General features: G+C 35.5%; 1 protein-coding gene across 16 annotated transcripts in view; it reads right to left on the reverse strand.

Annotated features, from left to right (window-relative positions):
* The window catches only part of LOC141447354 (5-hydroxytryptamine receptor-like), a 314,431-nt gene extending 295,641 nt beyond the window's left edge, over window positions 1–18,790 (reverse strand). For 12 of the 16 annotated variants that reach the window (XM_074114805.1, XM_074114801.1, XM_074114808.1 and 9 more), the window contains exon 1: window positions 14,292–14,767. The gene's annotated coding sequence lies outside the window, so the exon portion shown is untranslated. Of the gene's footprint in view, window positions 1–14,291; window positions 14,770–17,960 lie in introns of those variants that run through there. The other 4 variants (XM_074114797.1, XM_074114811.1, XM_074114812.1 and 1 more) reach the window with 4 other exon arrangements.
* Window positions 18,791–20,853: the final 2,063 nt, after the last annotated feature.

Genomic DNA, 20,853 nt, shown 5'->3' on the forward strand with positions numbered 1-20,853 from the left:
TCCAAGTAAGATGAAGTAGGTTTTCGATTTTAAGAAGCCACCGAAAATATCGGCTTTTAAGGTCCCTAAAATACAAAAAAAAAAGAAAAAAGTAGCTTATATGATATTTATTCACTTAAATGCCGGTAGAAGATGCCACAAAAAGGTATTTGTCCAAATCCGGTTAACTAAAAGAGATTTTCCAGAGTTTTTTTGGTTTATTCCTATTTTCACTAAAACGGCACCACTTTTTGGTTTAACCAGTTCCATAAATGGTAGATCTATAAATTCTTTATATTAGAACCTCTTTATATAGGGACTTTAGACTTTTCTTTTAAGTGCCAATTACTGTTAAATTATAGTCAGAGGACCCTGTATAATTTTAGCAATAGGATACAAATTTGGGACTGAATTACAAAATTTAACACGAAATTCGACTGACCGGAAATGGGGGTTAATGGTACATTTGAAATGGGTCGATTTCTTCAAAAAGTGATAAAAATGCGATATAACTCAAATGAGTTTTAAAAAATTTTTGACGTGAATACGTCTTTAAATTAGCTATCATATGGAGGCAATCCAAAAAAACCTAATGATAACAAAATCGGGGGATACAGTTTGGCATTATAGTTTCGAATCTATCGTCTACATCCAAAATTAAATTAGACCATTGGATAGCTAAAGGATCAAAGAATTCATTACGATAAGCGAGGACTGTGACACATCGCGCGCGGTGGAGGGGGAAGCGCCGCCATTTTGAGATCATTTTGCTGCGTATCGAGATTTGCAATTAGTATAACTTTTGACTCGGAGAAGCTACGATGTTCGTTTTAATCGTCAGCTGTCGTCACAATCTATCGATTGTACATAAAACATGAGTGTAAAATAGTGACAGTGAATATGATAAGGTGTTAGAATAAAAAAATGTTATCAAAAATCGCCAAAACCAAATACAGAGATCGTATACGGTTGGAAAGTGCTTCTCAAGAACAATCGAATGGTAATAATAAAACACCTATATGACCGAGTCAAGCTGTGCCTAGGAACGTAAAAGAATGAATGCGGCCGAACGGATCAACGACTGGGTGTCAGTAAATCTGCAGCTGGGGCGGTTGAAATTATGCAAGTGGATGATGAAATCGCTTCTACATCGACAACAGACTGTATAGGCATAGATTGTGTTCGATCGTCGATAATGAAGGCACATTGTTTCATCCTAAATACATAAATATTGTTCCTCTGTGAAAAACCTATCCCTAGTGATACCTATTGGTATCACTTTCGATCAAAACCTATCCTGGAAAAACCATGTTTCCCAAATCTCTCGTCGTTCCATCCATATCCTTAAGCAGTTTAATAGTTCCCGTCACCTTTTTCCAATTAAGACCCGGCAACTCCTAGTTTCCTCTCTTATATTCCCCCATTTCGACTATGGTTGTTTAGTGTATGGCGGTCTTTCTGGTGATATTGAAGCTAAGCTTAAGCGCCTCCATGAACTGCTTCATAAGATTTATTTTCAGCATTTCCAGAGACTCTCGCATTTCGCACTGCTACGATGAGTTGAAGTGGCTTTTTCCTGTCTATCGCCGCCAATATCTTTTGGCTTCTTTCCTTTTTCAAGTCATCCAGTCTCAAATGCCTTCCTATATTTTTCAACTCCTTAAGTTTAAATCCTCCATCCATTCCCGTAACACTAGATCTCGCTCATCTGATCTCTATGTTCCCTCTCACCGTACCTCATCCTTTGACAAGTCCTTCCTAATACGTGCAACCTCTCTCTGGAACTCCTTGCCTTCATCTGCCCGCCATGCTCCTACCCGATCCATCTTTAAATCCCGTCTATTCAGTTATCTCCTTTCTATTCAGCTTCCTCCGAAATTCTAATTGTTTTAATTTATTTCCTTAATTTCTGCTGTTTTATTATTTTATTTTTACTTTCATTTTCACTTATTATATTTTCACTTTTGTAAATACTTATTTATTTATTTAATTTCTGCATAATCACAGGCCAAAATGTTAAGGCCTCTATTTGTTCCTGTATTTATTCTTAGGGGACAATTGTCCCAGAATAATAAATTTCTTTTCTATTCTATTCTATTCTAAATAAAAATATTTTATATCAAAATATAACCCGTTCCGTAAACGTATTCACAACACATGGCCGTGTCCATGACACAGCCACAGTTTTTTTTTTGAGTTCGAACTTAGAACTTTATTAAATATTATATTAGTAAGATAAAAATAAATTTATAAAAGAAAAAGCTCATAAAATATTTTATTATCTGTTGAAGGTAATTAAAATAATAAAACAAACTTTTTTCTTTTGCTCATTGTTTCAGCATTTTTTCTGCCGTAATTATTTTCCATTTTCTCTAAAAGTTTTCTCGTCTGGTGTATTTTTTACTAACATTGTTCCTTTGTTCTGTAAATACTACTTCTTCTTTTTTCTATTAAAAAAGAAAAAATAAATAACTTGTAAACTGAATCTAAAGTAAGTCTACTTGATCAAGTACTAGTAAGTCGTCTATCAGATCATTATTATAACCAAACTTGAGAATTAAGTTTTTTATAGCGGGGAAAAAAATGGATAAAGTTCTGAGCTTACGCAGTTTTTATTTAATGAAGAGGTAATTTTAAGTATAATATTTTCGTTAAATAAAAAATTTGTCAACTACAACAAATATTCTAGGGACCTAAAATGAAGTTCGGCCTCACGATCAACTCACTCTAAATCATTCCCGTACCATTGCTAAATGCAAGAGATATTCCAATATCCTCGCAGGCTTTAGTTAAGCCTGACAGTTCAGTCCCGATGGGTTTAAGTGAAGGGAAGGTTAGTTTACTCTCTCTGTGTACGTACGCGCACTTAGTTTTAGATTTAGATCTAATCATGTGTCCAAGTACCATAGGAATCTACTGTCCAAGTGAAAATCCAAGGCAGGGAAGCAGCGTTGGGATTGTTAGGGAACACAAGATGGGCACCAGATGGGGAAGACTTAACTTTTAAATGAAAACAAAATAACTGAGAGACAAAATAATGTGAATTGTCTAAATAAAAAAAAAATTAATCGCAGAATTAAAGGCAGATAAAATAAGAATGACGTACAAAAGGGAGTGACGACTGACAAGGGTAACAGGTGTTGGAAGGTAATTCTTTAACTTGAATGCCATGGAAGTTTTTAAATATTCTTGAAAAGAGCTCTGATTCGATCACTTCCGTCTTTTTCTAAGCTTTGCTCTTTCAACCAATAATGATGGCACTTTTTCAATTTGAGAATTCTTTAAAATTATTTGTTTTTTTCGACCTAATATTACAAATACTTTCTTTTTTTTAGAGAGAGAGAAAATTCCATTAAAGTTAAAAAATATGTTCTCCCGGAAAAAACCTAAATTTTAATGAAAAACTTATACACATTTATTGGGAAATTACATTATGGTGGGCGGAAGTAAAGAACCAACAGAGTGGTTCTCATTTTTTCCTTTTTTTTATCCTCAAGGATTCTAGAAAAAGATCAACCAAACTAATTTCACAGCCACTTGAATCTAATTTAATTAGATCGTTCAAAGTTTCTAATTAATATAAAAAACCCCACCCTAGATTAAATTTATTGAATTTTAACCCTTCACAAAGTCCAAAGTTATACACAAAGTCAATTTTTTTGCAGTGTGTTCATGTTTATAAAATGTATTTGCATTAAATTAAAGTCAACTGCTTGAAGGACCGGTAAATAACCGATTGATTTACAGATTTGATTAAGGTACCGTGCCGAAATTGCTTTAAAATCACCTTAGCCACGAGCAAAGTTACAAAAGAAAACCCGAAGGAGGTATTTTCAAGTAAACCCCCCCAAAAAATCTCAATAATGCGATAATATTATCAAAACCGGATACCAAGCCAAAGCATTCTGCAATTTTCAATTTTTTGGGAAAATATTTGAGAAAACACACTTACCAGGAAAATCCAGGAGCCAAAAAATATTATTTTCGTATCCAAGTGAAATATTTGCATGCATTTCCGTTGGTAACCCAATATTTCGGAATTCTGCACGATTGCAATAATTTCTCCGGAATAAAAAGTATGTAAAAATAGAATTCAACATTTTCTAAATATAGGGAAAAGCCGGCTGCATTTTCATTTTTTGAGATTTTTTTTTTTTTTGCTTTTTCAATTTGTTAATTAAAAACACAAGTAAACAGTGATGAAAAACAGCTACTAAATCCTGGTAGAATGGAATTTTCAGCCCGGGCTAGGTTACCTACCAATGCGGGGTCAAAGGGGCATTGTGAAAAGCGTGGGCAACGAAGCCACTCCCTCATGCTGCAAGTCCCAGCTCGCTAATTAGGGTGTAAGTAATGTCTCCCGCCTTCATTACAGACGGAAATGAAAATAGCATTAATATCCTAACTTACACTGTTCGTATTTCTTAAAAAATGTTATCGGTAATCTTCCAATTTATGTAGGTTTACTAAATGCTGAATTCTAAATACTAAAAAAGAAAAAAAATTATTTGAAACTGATTATAAATTACGTTTGTTTTTTTTTAAAAAAACACGAATTTAGTAGAACCTCAATTACACTTCCGATTTTTAGCAAAATGATTCATTACCACTTAACTATTTAAAAGAAATTTATGGTAATAATTTAGAGAAAACTTTCAACGTTCTCGCTAACGATAACAAAAAAACGATATCGTGAACTCGTGATCTTTCAATTGATCATGGAAAATATTTCAATACTTTACAAACTAATCGATATATTTACAAATGAAGTGGGTGCAAAAAAAAAAAATACAGTTATAAAGCAGGATTTGTTCTATAGTTTTTAAGAAAATTTGGGAATTTTATCTTTTGTAGAAAAAGAGTAAGAAATTGTCAAAGAAGGGTGTTTTTCAACGTTACGCTTTTTCTGGTGCAATTTCCGTCGATCAACCCTTATACAACTGTCCTATCGGAAACCGCTTCTCCTCCATTGCCAGTTACGGAAACAATCGCAAGTACAGTAATCAAGGGGCATAAATAAATAATTTTTTAATAAATTCAAAAATATTTTTAAGTAATTTGTAAATAGATAGTATTTACTCTTAGACGGAAAATCCTACCTCCCATCATCTTGAACCAAACTCCTGTACCAACTGTGGACAAAGTACGCTACCTTAGACTGTACCTAGGCAAACGGTTGACATGGAATTCCCAAAATAGACTCGAAAAGACAAGAAACTAACCAACGCTACAAAATTTCTCGCCAGACTACTTGACAAACGATCGAAACTCAACTTACCTGTTGTTACTGCGACCTATTTGGGGTCATACGGCATCGAAGTATGGGGATCGTCTAAGCGTTCCAACTCACTACACCTCCAGACGTTACAGCCCATAAATACTTCGAAAACTTCTTAAAGCTCCGTTCTATGTATCTAACCTCACTATCCATAATGACCTCAAAATCCCTTTCATTACAGGATCTTGCTAATACTCATTTTCACTCGTGATTTTCTTTTATTTTTTGTTATCAGGTACCCATATTTGCTTGTTGCAACAACCGTTGCAGTGGTAAATTCCAATAAGAAAGAAGAAAGATTTAAAAAGAAAAAGAAAGTAATTTATAATTAGCTTTTTAAATTTTAAAGTTTCCAAAACTGCATGTTAATCCAATATTCTATCCTAATATAACCTAACATACAACGTGTAGCTTTTTTCGTCTAACTTCTGGGTTTACTTCTCTGAATTGTTAAATTGATTGAAGAAAAAATTTAACATCGATTAGTTGAAGGAAGTATTGTCCAACGCTCGTGTGGGCAAAATCCGGTTTTCTTGTTTGAAAATTGAACTTCTTCCTATGGTACAATCGCTAACTATTAGTCTAACGTTTACATTCGTAATGTTTCAAGTCGTACCTTACACTAATCTAGGATAGTAGTTAACTAAGTATAGTGAATATTTTTGCTTCAAAGATATTGTCTATTGTCAATAATTAAGGTTTGTTCAAACTGACTTTAAATCATCAGTACTTTTGGCTACAATAACGACTTAACATCCCCGAAATCTCTAAAACTCAGATCAATTTCTAAAACTAAATTTTCAAATTCAAGATCTCAAAATTTGTGGCCAGATAAGTAAGAGGATAAAATCTGCTCAAAATAAGAAACATTTCTCGACGTCAAGTTTTTATTGTTCATCAATTAATAAGTTTTTAAGAACAAGAAAAAAATTGCGTTTTATATATACATAGGATATGAAAGCGACAGAAGCCAATTATAATACGCTAAATCTAATTAAACCAAGAATGCAATTGGCTAATTATAAAGCCAGACTTCGTTCAGTGAACTGAAACGAATCGGATGAAAGGATGCACTCATAGATTAATTAACCATTGCACAATCTGTAATTTGAGTTCATTTCCAGAGATGCGTTTTAATGAGATATGTGGTAGATAATTTCCAAAACTGAATGCTGTTTCCAGCTGTATGACTAATATTACAATGAGGACAAAAACAAGACTAAAGTATTTTGAAGTATCATGTTTCGAAAAAGGATAATGAGGAATATTGATTTTATAGTTCAAAATTGCATCAAAACATTCACCAAAGTACAAGTACAAGTACAAAGTACAAGAACCACTTGCAACCATTATTGGTGACAAGGCGCCAAAGTAAACTTCGACAAGATATGGCATCCAGGACTTCTACAGAAGCTAGAACAACTTCTTCCCCAGCACCTACTTAGTTCATCCTTAAGATATACAGCAGATAATGGAGATGCAGCGATGAATTCTCATTTAGTAAACCCTATCGTCCTGTAAGGCATCATCCTAAGCCCTATCGTACATTCCATTTACTCAGCAGACATCTTTAACATTAGGGAAAAACTTTATAGCCACTGAGATGGATTACTGAAGTAAAGCAGCACGAATATCAAGGCTTGAAAGAGTAAAAAATGGACAATTCAGAAACAAAAATGTGCTGCAGAAGGTAGAATGAAAGATGGTAGAATGGCTCCAGAAATCGTAGCCTGGGAAGCCACAAGAAGAAGAAGAAGAAGAAGAAAGAGCACACCTACGGATAAATGGATAGATGGTGACCTTTCAAGGCTTCCTCGGTTACTGACTTGAGAGAAATTAAGTAAACCTCAGAGGCAGCTCTTGGGATCCCTCATTGGTACAACGATTTCTATGCATCACGTATCATGATGTAAAGCCCAAACTATCGCCACACTCCACTTCTAAATCTGGGGGATTTAACTAATGGCCGGATTTCGGTAATATTAAGACAACTGTTGTATCTAAACATGTTTCTAATTGCATCATAATAATAACAGATCATACTGCGAGTATTCTGAAGTTGATGTTCAAGCGATTAAAATAGATTATTCTACAATAGATTTAGCTATCAAATCACATTAACCTTTAAAAATATAACGCTTACCCATTAAGCTTTCTTTGGTTTTTGATTTTATGCCTCAAATATGCACTAATAATAAAATGAATCACATTATCCAATCGATTAATGAGCTCTAAGCTTTAAACGATTTATCTGACTAGGATAGCTTATAGACCTGCATATTTGAGCTCAAGATTTATGAATACTGTCAGTATCTCCTGCTTCATAAATAAATCCGAAGTTCAATACAGAGAATTAGGACCCAGATGTTCATCCAGCCAAATCATTTGACAATCTTCACAATAAGCAGGCGGAACTTTATTGTGACAGAGATTATACATTCATGAGATAGAATCTTGGCAACTATTTCTTTATTATAACTGGATTATTTCTGCCATTCTAATCTCCATCTTTCAGACCATTCGCTGCTGTTCTCTTCATTACATTTCCTCTCTTCGTTTAATTCTTGACCGCTCTTCTCTGGTTCGCTCAATTGGGTTTAGGCTTCAGTAAAAATTTTAGAGCATTTCTTGTCCCTTATTTCAGTCTAGTCTCCAAACCTCTGATCAATCAATCAAATTTATAATCAATATAAAAGAGGGGGAAGCTCCACTTATTATTCAAGCTTACTTCCTTTTTCAAGCGAATCAAATTCAAAATACTCAATAATTTTTTTTTTTTTTCTCTCTTGCAAAATCTAATTCGGAATAACTGCTGTTTCGATTATTTTGAGAAAATCGACATATTTCAAAGAGTATACTGTTAAAAATCGTGTAACTCAACTAATACTCTTTCAGTTTAATCGAAATAAGCACTATCATTTGCTAAAAGAAACAGATCGATTGAAGCTTGAATCGATAAAAAATTGAATTCTCAAATTAAAAAGATTACTACGAATATGAATATATAGGTTTCGTGATAGTAGATTGTTAAACTAAGGATTCAAGATTGGCGAGGAATCGGTCCAAATAAAAAACAACAACTCGCCTTTTTGCCAACGTTTCGACAAATATATTGTCCTCTTCAGGGCCAGGATATTACAAATACATAAATACAAATAACTCAGTAATACAGAAAATCAGTAAAAAACAGTAATATAAAAATAGAAATACAATAAATTCTTTATAATTATTGAAAACTTACGTGGCTATGCTGGGTTGGTTGAGTTACAGAAACTAAGAGCCAGAAATGGAGAAGCAGGTATATGTATACAGATATAGCGGGACTTACACGGGAATTTCGGTAATGACAATGGGACAGACACAATAGACTAGTCACAATGTTCAATTTTGAAAATAAAATAGATATTGGGGAAATTTCTTTTAATACAAAAAGCTGGAAAAACCAAAAACCCTTATGAACTAAATAACATAAGAACCAAATGATTAGCAAATTTAAAAGAACTCAGCAATAATTATGTACAGAAGATGGAGTCTTTTTATTTTTTAATGATAAAATTGTAGCAATTGGCTAAATTCGACTTGTCTGCCCTAAAGTTCACTGTGTTGTATCTATTTTATTGTTAAAATTGAACATTGTAATTACTCTATTGTATCTGTCCACTTGTACTTACCAAAATTCCCGTGTAAGTCCCGCTATATGTATATATATTTACCTGTTCTCCAGTTCTGGCTCTTAGTTTCTGTAACTCAACCAACCCGCATAGCCACGTAAGTTTTCAATAATTATAAAGAATTTATTGTATTTTATATTTATATTACTGTTTTTCTACTGATTTTCTGTGTTACTAAATTATTGTGTATTTGCAATATCCAGGCCCTGAAGAGGACAATATATTTGTCGAAACGTTGGCAAAAAGACGAGTTGTTTTTTATTTGACCGATTCCTCGCCAATCTTGAATCCTAAGGTTACTACGAATGTCATTTTCCCTGCCTAGGTTTCCCTCAAATTGTAAAGGATAATTTCCTGAAAACGATGAATAAGATAAGAACTTCGATTGCCAACTTATTCTCAATCTCCTAGAAAACGAGGTGGCCACTGAATCGCCTCCTGTGTCGATATAACACACCCATCAAATTTCCTATCGATATATCTCTTTACATGCTTGATGGTGTTATATCGACACGGGAGACGATTCAGTGGCCACCTCTCTCACCGGACTTGACACCTATGGACTATTTCCTTTGGGGATACCTGAAAAACAAGGTGATTATTCATAACTTTTTTCTTTCTTTCCTTATTTCTGCTTATCTAAAAGCATTTCTAAATCTAGGTGTATCAGAATCAAGCCGGAATTGCATCTGTAGATGAACTAAAGCAGAGAATAATAGATGCCTGTAACTCGGTTAAAGCTGAATCTATTTCTTTGGCAGTAAGGGACAATTGGCAGGAAAGGGCATGTCTATGCATCTCTAATGGTGGAGGCCATTTCGAGCATCATCTGTAATATTAATGAGGAGTAAAATTTATAATAAAATAGTACTTTGCTTCTTATTCAATCAAAAAACCGTTAAATATTATCATTTTGAAATTTCTTATAAGAATCATGTTTTCATTCATAACTTGTAAAATATCGCTCACAGAAAAAAACCGTTCGAGTAAATTTTTCTTTAAAAAAAATAGAGGAATCCATTTCTGAAATAAAAACCGCACCTTCCCATTTGAAAAAATGAAGTTGGTGCCTGTATCTCGCTTCTGGAAGCACCGAAAAAAATTTACAAAGTAAATTTGGATTCCTAACAAAAAACTAAGGGAACACGTATTTTTTAGTTTTTTTCTAGCTATCTTAGTTTCCGAGAAAAAGTCGTTATCCATATAGCTTGGGACACCCTGTAAATATATATTTTCCTAGCCAAATAACTGGTGGTATCAGAAGCAATCGGCTGGATGCATGATCGGGTGCTGCATGATTTTTATAGCTGTACGTGATCAAATCCCCAGTTCGCAAAGTGTGAAGAATTTATGTTACATACAGTCAAGGGGATAAAAGTTTTTTTAATAATATGAAAAATAAAATGTCAAAGTCTAGAGTGAATCTTAAACTCTACTTTTATTTAAAAAAGAGCAAAATTAAATAATGGAATTATAAAATAATTTTTAAAATAATCTTTAAATTGAAGATAAAAATAAATAACATGTGAAAAGAGGATTTGTCGAAGGTTTGTGGCATATATTTTACATATAAAAATAATACATTTTTTTAATCGCCCATTAGGGTTCCAAGATTTTAAAAATAAAACGTTTGCTCCATTTTTAGTGTATAATCCAGATTTAACAGATTATTATATCTAACCGTTTCTATCACATTTCCTACATAGAGAGGATATAATTTTTTAATTTCCTGTATGAATGAACTCATCAGGTATCAAAACTGTCAGGGTATTGATGTCACAAGGGTGACTGAGGAGAGGGTGGCACAGTGACTAGCCTTTTAGGGGAAATGGTGTTGGTTTAGCCACTTTACCAATTTTCCAGCTTTTCATGGAACTTCCCAGAACATTGCTGAAGAGTTTGAGGTATTAATTTCTAGGTGTTGGAAAACAGGACACTTCTTCCTAAGGGAGCGAAGGTTGTCCAGTATCAGTGGAGTGGTTATAGTAAAACCTGTCGTCTCCGCTAGCCTGGGATTTCTCTACAGGAGAAATTCTGTAAGATTCCCTACTACTTCTGAGGTTAAAGAAAGTATATTTTCTATGGAATCCAACAGATTCTTTAAATTGTGGTGTCATCTTTTTAAGATCCAGGATTATTCCTGGAGAGAGCAAGTGCATCCCTGATTACCGACTCCTCCCTCGTCCTAGAACCTCCCAGCAGAACTTAGGTGTCTCAAGGGATCACCAGGGGTTTGGTTCGTGCGTCTCTCAGAGATTGGATCTGGAGGGAGCACGAAAAGAACTGGGTGATGTGCCCTGGGGTTAAACACAGCAACCTTGGCTGTATAAGCAAAGAACCAAAGAGACCCTGTGTTTGGGCAGAAATCAGATTATTCTGATTACAGGCCTATTCACTGGGCACGGTAGGTTCAAGAAGCATCTGCGCAAGGTGGTGCTTATCAGCTCGGAGCCGTTGTGTGCAGATTATGTCAGGAAGAGGAGGAAACGGCCTCTCACCTGCTGTTGCAATAGAGCGTTTGCGCTATGAAACCTTTAGAACGCTGAGGCCGAAGGAGATTGTAACGCAAAAAGAACTAGTCGGGAAAGTCCTCAACCTCTTTAGGAGGAGAGGGTTCGCTTACTAGAACTAAGAAGGAGCTGGCACAATAAGTCTTCTGTGGCTGCGGTGCCGTGGGGCGTAGGTCCCGTCCCATCTATTATTCTAATCTAGTTGCCTCAAATTTCCTTCTTGTGGTTGTTTTTTGTTTATCAGCAGATCGGCAGGTTATTTTCCTGCAGGTTATGGAACAAAGAAAAGGCGCCCTCCTTAAGAACTTGTTGGAAAACCTTGTTTTTGTTTTATTATAGCTTTTAATAATATTGGTGGAGAAGGAAGCGATTAACTCAGAGTTAATCCAGAGCAATGGATTCCCAAGCGTAGATCCCGGGTTTGAATCCAACAGCTGAGCCTTTAAAGAATACTGACCAAAGGCCGATGGTAGGGACGACAATTTTTTATTTTTAATAATTGGACAAAAAACAAGATGACTTTTTCATAAAAGCAAAACTGATATTTTTTGTCAAATTTGAGAAAATCAATCATCACCATTTTTTGAAAATTATAATTAATTCAGAGCACGGGCTCCAAAAAAAAAACGATACGAAAGCGAAGAACTCCAATATTAATGAACCAACTTGATAAATATTTCCAGTATTGACTCAGCTGTCATAGTGTTAACTGTTTATTAAATTATGTGAATAATTATATGAATCTCAATATCACAATTAGTCGAATAAATATGGATATTATCACAATCAATTTTAATGATTAATTATTAAACATTTGTATTAAATATGATGATGAGCATTGACAGCATAACATTAAAACAAGATACAAAGAATCGACATTCCAACAATTGTAAACACAAAACTGGTGACTCATTCGACTCTCTGAAATAATTCTCAATATTTCTGACTCAAACATTTAACTTTTCTTTTTTTTTCAAATTCAGAATACAAGAATAATCTTCAACTTCTGGAAATAAGTCTGAAATAAAGGATTAGCTCAGTGTTTCGAACGAGGAGATACCGGAACTCGCCTAAGACTATTGATCAGTAAACCATTTTGGAGCAAGTAAATAGTCCATTGTGTAAAAGAGGTACTTCCGGTGGTAAGACCGTACATTAAAGGAAAATGGCTCTTTGTAGGGAATCAAGTCCCTCTTCCCCAAAAGTACCCTAAATCAAATTTTCTGAGAAAAAAATGTTCAAGCAAAAATTATGGTACTACAGGTTTATAATTAGTACATCAACTTTAAAGAAAATCGTAGCACCCATTTCCCAGAAAAAATCAAAAATTGGGTAGGGAAAAAATGTTAAGTAAAGGGACCACCAAGGGTGCAGTTCGTGTGGCTCTCAGAGACTGGGATCTGGAGAGAGAAAATGAAAAGAACTGGGTGATGTGTCCTGGGAGTCAAACAAAGCAAGACTATTGCTTGCCTTGGCTATGTAAGCAAAGAACCAAAGAGACTCTGTGCTAGGGTAGAAATCAGATTACTCTCTGATTACAGGCCTATTCACCGGGGTGTGGAAGGTTCAGGAAGCAGTTCTGTTCAAAGGTGAGGGCTTATTAGCTCGGAACCGGTGTGTAGATTGCGTCAAGGAAGAGGAGGAAACGGCCTCTCACCTGCTGTTCGATTGCGCTGCAATCGAGCGGTAGCGCTATGAAACCTTTGGAACTGTGAGACCAAAGGATGTAAGAAGAAAGAAAATAAATTTATTATCCTGGGACGATTGTCTTCTTAGAATAAATACATGTACAGTTGGAGGCCCTATTGGTTTGGACTGTATTTTAGATATTTAAATTAAAAAAATAAGCAAGTATTTACAAAAATAAGAGTTAAAATTAAGGAAATAAATGCATTCAATTATTATTCCGGAGGAAGCTGAGTGGAAAGGAGATGATTGAACAGAAGGGATTTAAAGATGAACAGGGTAGGAGCATGGCGGACAGATGATAGTTAGGAGTTCCAGAAAGTGGTAGCGCGTATTAGAAACGATTTGTCAAAGGATGAAGTACGGTGTGAGTGTATATAGAGATCAGAGGAACGAGATCTGTGTTAGTATTGCGGGAATGGATCGAGGTGTTGAACTTGAAGAGTTGGAAAATATAAAATGATCTTTGAGATTGGATAACTTGGAAGAAGAAATTAAGCCAAAAACACACTGGCAGCGGTAGACCGAGGAAAAGCCACTTCAACTCATCGTAGTAGTGGCGAAATGCGGGAGTCTCTGGGAGATAGTAGCACAAAAAAAGAACTAGTATGGAAAGTCCTCAATCTCTTTAGCAGGGGAGGTTTTGTCTACTAGATCCAAAAAGGAGGGCTGGCACAATAAGCCTCTTGGGGCTGCGGTAACGTGGGGCTTAGGTCCCGTCCCACTATTTTTAATCTATTCTAATCTAAAATTCGTTTTACCGGTCATGGTGGCTGTACCCACTCTCAGTGAGGGATGGGCAGGGCTCAAAACAAAAATGGAAAAAAATAAATTAAAAAAAAAACAGAAAATCTGCACTATTCAAATAAGTTCTCTTATTAGTAGAGCGTATTTACAGGTGCATGCATGCAGCGCTGTACGATGCATTTTATGGTAACCAGGATATGGCGCTCCGAATATGATATACAAAAAATAAGTCAATTGTCACGTTCATAAAATTATTTTTGTACAATCATTAAATGGGTATTTGAAAAAATAATAAAATAATAATATTAATAGTATAAGAATTTAATTTGTTAATGATTCATTCTTGGTTAGCAGACATTTAGTTATTAATTGGAAAAGGATTCATTAAAAAGGGGAAATTTGTTTAACAAAGAATCATACCTCGAATTATGGTATATGGTTCCGTGTTTGACGAAATAAATGACGTGAAGAGAGAATTTTATTTTTTATTATTTTTTGCTAAATAAGATTTTAAAATGCATTTTTTTTTTTTCTTTACATCGATTTGAAAAACGTGGAATTAGTCCTCCGACATTGACAATACACCGATCTGGACTAACACTGATCACTATTCCCCTGCCGAGAGAGTTCGTTTGGGGCGTCTCGTATCCAACAGCGCAGGTCTTTACTCACCCTGTCTCATTCCATCAGTCTAGCACACAGACAAACACACACAGTTTACAGGCTCGAGTACTCCTACACTATATACTCATCTACACACAAGTGTACGTCTCCGCTAGCAAGCTCCACCGATGGACCAAGTCCTCTCCCCTCTACTCTCTCTCGTCATAATACTGGGTCTCCCCCCCCCCCAAACTGGGTGGATTTTCATCGCCTACGCTTCTTTTTTGCATGCACCCAGATCTATAGCTCAACCTATCCTCAAAAAACAAAAAAAGTTACTCCCAAATTTTTGAATTCTCTTCCCACACCTGATTCCCTACCAGCATCCCTAAACTATTAAGTACGCAGATGGAGTTAATAAGCTGGTCCAGGTGGAGTTTTGCTACGCCAAATATTAATTTTATGCACATTTTTTATTTTATAATATACATATTTTTTTTTAATCAGGAATTTTTCATTTTTCCTCACTTTATTTACAAGAAAAGAATCTTTCAAGTAGATGCAAACTGGATTTCAATGCGGAGATCCCGGATATGAACACGTCTGGTGACAGACGGTGTTGCCTACAACGAATGGACACAATCCGGAAGTGGACAGTGCACTGAAAAAAGTCCCAGGCGCTCATGACTTCAGATGACGCGCCTTAATTTAAAAAATGAAAATAAAATATACACCAATCTCATTCATCCGAGTATTCATTTTATTAATATTATTATTATTTTATTATTCTAGAATATTATTCATAGCTTTTTTAAGGACTGAATCTTTTATCCAAAAGAAAGAAAGATTTTAGCCAATTTCAGGCATAATTTGTTATTTTTAGCCAATCTTTCGGCCTAAAGATTAGGTCATCTTCAGGGCTTACACCAGGGGTCCCCAAACTACGGCCCGCGGGCCACGTGCGGCCCCCTGAGAACATTTATCCGGCCCCCGCCGCATTTCCGGAAGGGGCATCTCTTTCATTGGTGATCAGTGAGAGGAGCACTACATGTGGCGGTGCCGCAAAGCGCTGCGTCGCTCATGTACAGTACTACTTCCGATGCACGCGTCACGGCTCCGAAAAATAACAGCAGAAGTAGGAAGAAAGGCAAAGCACTATAACTAAACCGGACATTGACCATCTCATTAGCCAAAAAGCAGACCCATAATTCCCACAGAAATACTGGGCAGTTTGGTGATTTAAATTTACTTGTTCTTTATTTGAAATATTCTATTTGTTCCCGTTTTGTTGTTTTTACTTTAAAATAGTTTGTTTTATAGTCTGGCCCTCCAACGGTCTGAGGGACAGTGAACTGGTCCCCTATGTAAAAAGTTTGGGGGACCCCTGGTTTACACTAATAGACAATTATAGTATTTTTATATGACCATACTCAGTTCCACAACAGTCAGAACTGAAGACAAACCAACCTTAGATGTTCAAACTCACAAGTAAAACTACAATTGCGCCATTTCCGTTAAACGGTATAGCGATTTTAAAACCAACTTAAAGCCCACCCAAACTCCACTATCTACGCAGCTGAGCTCAAACAGATATAATCAGATAAATGAACCTATTCACAATCATGGCCACAATTTGTTGATTGTCCTCCCAAAAAAAAAATCAAACAAAGATAATTAAATTGTAGAATCACGTATTATTTTTTGTTTACATTGTTGCTTGAATTAAGCCTAAAATGGTATCAGCCTTAGTCTTCAGGAAAAAAAAATTCAATGAAGCAATTTGAACAGAATAGAATTTACAACCTGTTATGAATGAAATATTTAAGTACTTCTTTTTGCGCATAAATTATCTATTCTACCATTCACCTTTAACTATACCGATATCTACACTATAACGATAAGACGATATTAAAGTTACAAAAGCAATCCATCGTTCGCCATTTGATACCCATCAGCATGAATCTTTATCTGACGTGGGAAGTTTTCTTTTAAATAGTTCACACGAGTATTGAGGTGTCAAAACAGATTCTGGGCCAACTTTATAGGAGCTTAAACAGAAAATAAGGCTTGCATTGAAACGTCAATAGCCGAACACTGAAAACAATGATAAGACTGGCAAATTCTAGAAAAGCCTAAATTGATGTAATTAAGGAGTAGGCTGAACAAATCATAGATATAGATATAGAAATAACATAAGTATAATTGTACTTTAAGGAACGCTTAGGATGAGACCAGGATACAATTTGCATGGAGGAAAAAAGGATAAAAAAAAAACCTGTAGCTGTAAGATAAAGAGAAGAAGAAGGAGAAGTGAATTCTTGTGTGCCTCTAAAGGCACTGGTAAGAATCATAGGAGGTTCTTTCGTGGCAGAATTGGTTAGGAAGATAATACAGAATGAAATGGAGTACCAGCTGACAATTTTGGGTAAAGGAGTGTACAGGAATATTGGAAGATATCTCATGGAAGGAGTCGCTTTTAGTAAGTCAGTCTTAAAGTTCTGGAGTTGTCTGGAGTTTCTTGATGGTACCAGGCGTAGAAGTAACATTCGCCTGGTGACCACTTTGCCAGATGAGGAGTTTATTCTGAAAAAGTCAGCTTCGAATCTTTTGAGAGAGAACAAGGGAAAAAGTAGTCTTGTAGTCCGTTTATACCAGAATTGACTTTGTCCTGAACACAAGCAAAGAACTCGAAGAGGAACAAGCGAAGTACTAAGAGAGGATGAGCTTTTTATATACAGGACGAAGACTGTTCGGTCAGGCTAGAATCTTGTTATTTGTGATAGATCAGCTGAAAATTGCATCTGTTTCGGCAAAGATGAGGTTTTAACAAATAAGATTACAGAACAAACGGAAATGACAATGAAACCATTTAAGAAACAGGTAATGAAATAAAGAAAAAGAAAATTGTATTTTTTCAGGACGAAGAGGATGAAGAACGTTACAAATGAAGAACTGAAATACGAATTTTAAAACCCTGGGTTCTTTCACTCGGTTAAATGATATGACTCGGATAATATAAAACTGATAACCATACCCCCGGAAATTTAACGTTCCCGCACTTCCTGCGACAACGACATTATTCTGTGTGTCATTCAGGAGTAACATATGTAAGAAGTTGGAGATATTGCCCGGTATATGTTGCGCACGTTAGAGAGATTGATGGATCATTCAACAAGTTCACATTCAAGTGAACTTGTTTTTTGAATCAAGAGTCAGCTCTATCGTAGTCTAAGCATGAATCTTATCAGGGCAAGAAGGTTACCACAGAACCATATTCATCAATTCTGAACGTTATTTCAATTCAATAATGGTACAGGAGTATTTATTTTGACGCATTAATGAGTGGCAAGTTTTAAATGCAAGCGAGTTTGAATTCTATTAACTTCTTAAATGCAATTTATAATTACATTATTAGAAGACTTTTGAAAATAAAATTGCTCTTTAAAGTAGCAAATAATTTAAATTTAAACAAATATCAATATGCACCTAGATCAGTTGCACTCCATCTCCAAAACCTTAGTAGAGGCTCCTCTTTGCACAATAAGTAGTTACTTAGTAATCAAAACGAATTTAAGATAAACTTTTACGTATTTATTTCTTAATTAAATTTGGAATAACCGAATTACTTTTTACTACGCACAAGTTAAAAATAGAATAACACTTTATTTATTAAACATTATAAATACACTCCCGGAAATTTAACACTCCCGGAAGTTCCTGTAAAAAATTCAATTATTATTTTGTTCCTCCCCTTGAGGGGGAAGCTACTTAGGGAAGGTAACCCTAAGTTGTGTTCTGTTTGTACCTTTGTTTAGGATATTAAGGAATGATTGAAGTAGAAAGTGTAAATGCACAGTTCGGACAGACGGGTACTGATTTGGTAACCCGTTAGGGTAGCTACGAAAGACAAAATAGCTTTTGTGGTAAATAATAAGGAATGAATGAAGTGCAGAGTGCAAATGCACAGTTCAGTCAGAAGGGTACATGATGTGGTAACCCGTTAGGGTAGCTACGAAAGACAAAATAGCTTTTGTGGTAAATAATAAGGAATGAATGAAGTGCAGAGTGTAAATGAACAGTTCGGACAGACGGGTACATGATGTCGTAACCCGTTAGGGTAGCTACGAAAGACAAAATAGCTTTTGAGGTAAATAATAAGTAAATGAATGAAGTACAAAGTGTAAATGTACAGTTCAGTCGGGTGCATGATTATTGTAAACTATGGTAACCCGTAGGGTCGCTATAAATGACAAAATGGTCCTTTTTATTGAATAATAAGGGAATGAATGAAGTGCAGAGGTGTATCGTAAAGTGTATGGGTTCTGTTGTGACGGGTGCATGGTGTATTGAGCTGTGGTAACCCGTAGGGTCGCTACTCCCCAGGCAACTGCATGCATCAGTCACCCCATGCGGGTTACACAAAATAAATATAACTTGCAACAAAAAATACTGACCATCTCTCCTCTACTTGGACTGGAAGTTCCGAAGAAGGATGTTACAGTGGCCATATAAATGTTTTAAATAATTATAATTCCATTTGCTTAAAAAATAGATAAACGACTTAAAACTAGAAATAGAGTGATGTGGAATTATAATCATTATTAGACGAGCTATGTAAGATTTAGTTGGGATTAGGGAGAAATTGCCAAATTGCAGCAGGCAGAAGTACATAAACATGGCCGACTATAACTCCTCATCCTACCTGTAATTGCAGTTAGGATGGGATATGTAACCCATCTCTTGCAGTTACATATCCATCGATGCCGGTGTTCCTGCTGCCAGAAGACCATGCATGGATGCCACACTGGACACTTGACACAATTTAAAAAATATAAAACGCTTACAAAAAATACTACGCAATAATTTAATGTCGGAATTTTTGAATGTCCAAATTACTTCTTTGCACGCACAGTTAAAAAAAAGTAATATAAAGTTTGGTTAATAGTAGCCTTAAGTTGCCGATTAAAAATGTTCCGGAACTTTAACACTACCGCACAACCTGGAAGTAAAAAATAGTAACCAAAAATTAATAATTTTGTTTAAACAAAGTAAAAGTTATGCAGTTAATTACATAAATACATTTTTCATAATTCTAAATAACAAACTATCTTTAAACAGAGACGGGTGTAGTTCTTGAAAGACATTATTGGTGCCTGTGTGGGGGTAAACAACTTCACAGAGTGGTATTACCTAACCAGGAACTTCTGTATGTAGGCTTTGCAGATAGGAGAAGGAAACGGTTTTCTCACATCCTGTTTAATTGTGTTGCTATAGAGGATGTTGCGGTAGGAGATATTTGGCTGTTCGTGCTAAGAGGAGATAGTTTTGCAACGAAGACTTGTAACGGAGAAGATGCTTCTAGACCTAGTAAGAATGGGGGTAGATGGAGAACGAGTAGACTACTTAGGGGATGGTTTCAATAAGTCTGCAGAGGTTGCTGCGTCATGGGTAGAACCACTCGGTGAGTAATATTCAATTAATTATTATTATTGAACATTTAATAAAACATTGAATTTTAATTTATTTTTTTAATTAAGTTTTCTTTATTAAAACTATTAATTTATTTTCCCCCAAACATTTTAAAGCAGAATGTAGGTGTTTCGAAAGAAATGGTATGGAGTGAATTAATATCAGTGTTATTAGGGAAATGGTTGCTGTTTCCGGTGTAGTCTGTAATTAAGGCTGAATTGAATCAAAAAAAGACTCAGTTGTTGAGCACACTTAAATTTAAAAACCAATCAATAAAATCATTTGATATAGAGTGAATTTTCTGTGATTCTCATATTTTTGAATTATGCTCTACGAGGGTCGTTTGAAAAGTCCGTGCAAAAATAAAAACTACTTAATTTTTTGGGGTAAACCTTTTTTATTTTTTAGCATAGTCTCCTTTTAGGCTTATACACTTCGTCCAACGCTGCTCTAGTTTGTTGATCCCTTCCGAATAATAGGATTTGTCCAAGTCTGAAAAATAGCCATCCGTTTCTGCAATCACCTCCTCGTTTGAATAAAATCTTTTTCCCGCCAGCCATTTCTTCATATTGGGCAACAAATAGTAGTCCGAGGGAGCCAAGTCTGGAGAATAGGGGGGATGTGAAACGAGTTGGAACCCTATTTCCATTAATTTTGCGACCACAACTGCTGAGGTGTGAGCTGGTGCGTTGTCGTGATGGAAAAGGACTTTTTTGTGGGCCAATCGTGGGCGTTTTTCTTGCAGCTCGGTTTTCAAACGGTCCAATAACGATGAATAATATGCACCTGTAATAGTTTTACCCTTTTCCAGATAGTCGATGAGGATTATTCCTTGCGAATCCCAAAAAGACAGTCGCCATAATCTTTCCGGCCGAAGGAACGGTCTTCGCCTTTTTTTGGCGCAGATTCC

Source organism: Rhodnius prolixus, unplaced genomic scaffold (genome assembly GCF_049639745.1).
Source record: "Rhodnius prolixus isolate KJV_2025 unplaced genomic scaffold, Rpr scaffold_7, whole genome shotgun sequence".
Lineage (NCBI taxonomy): Eukaryota > Metazoa > Arthropoda > Insecta > Hemiptera > Reduviidae > Rhodnius > Rhodnius prolixus.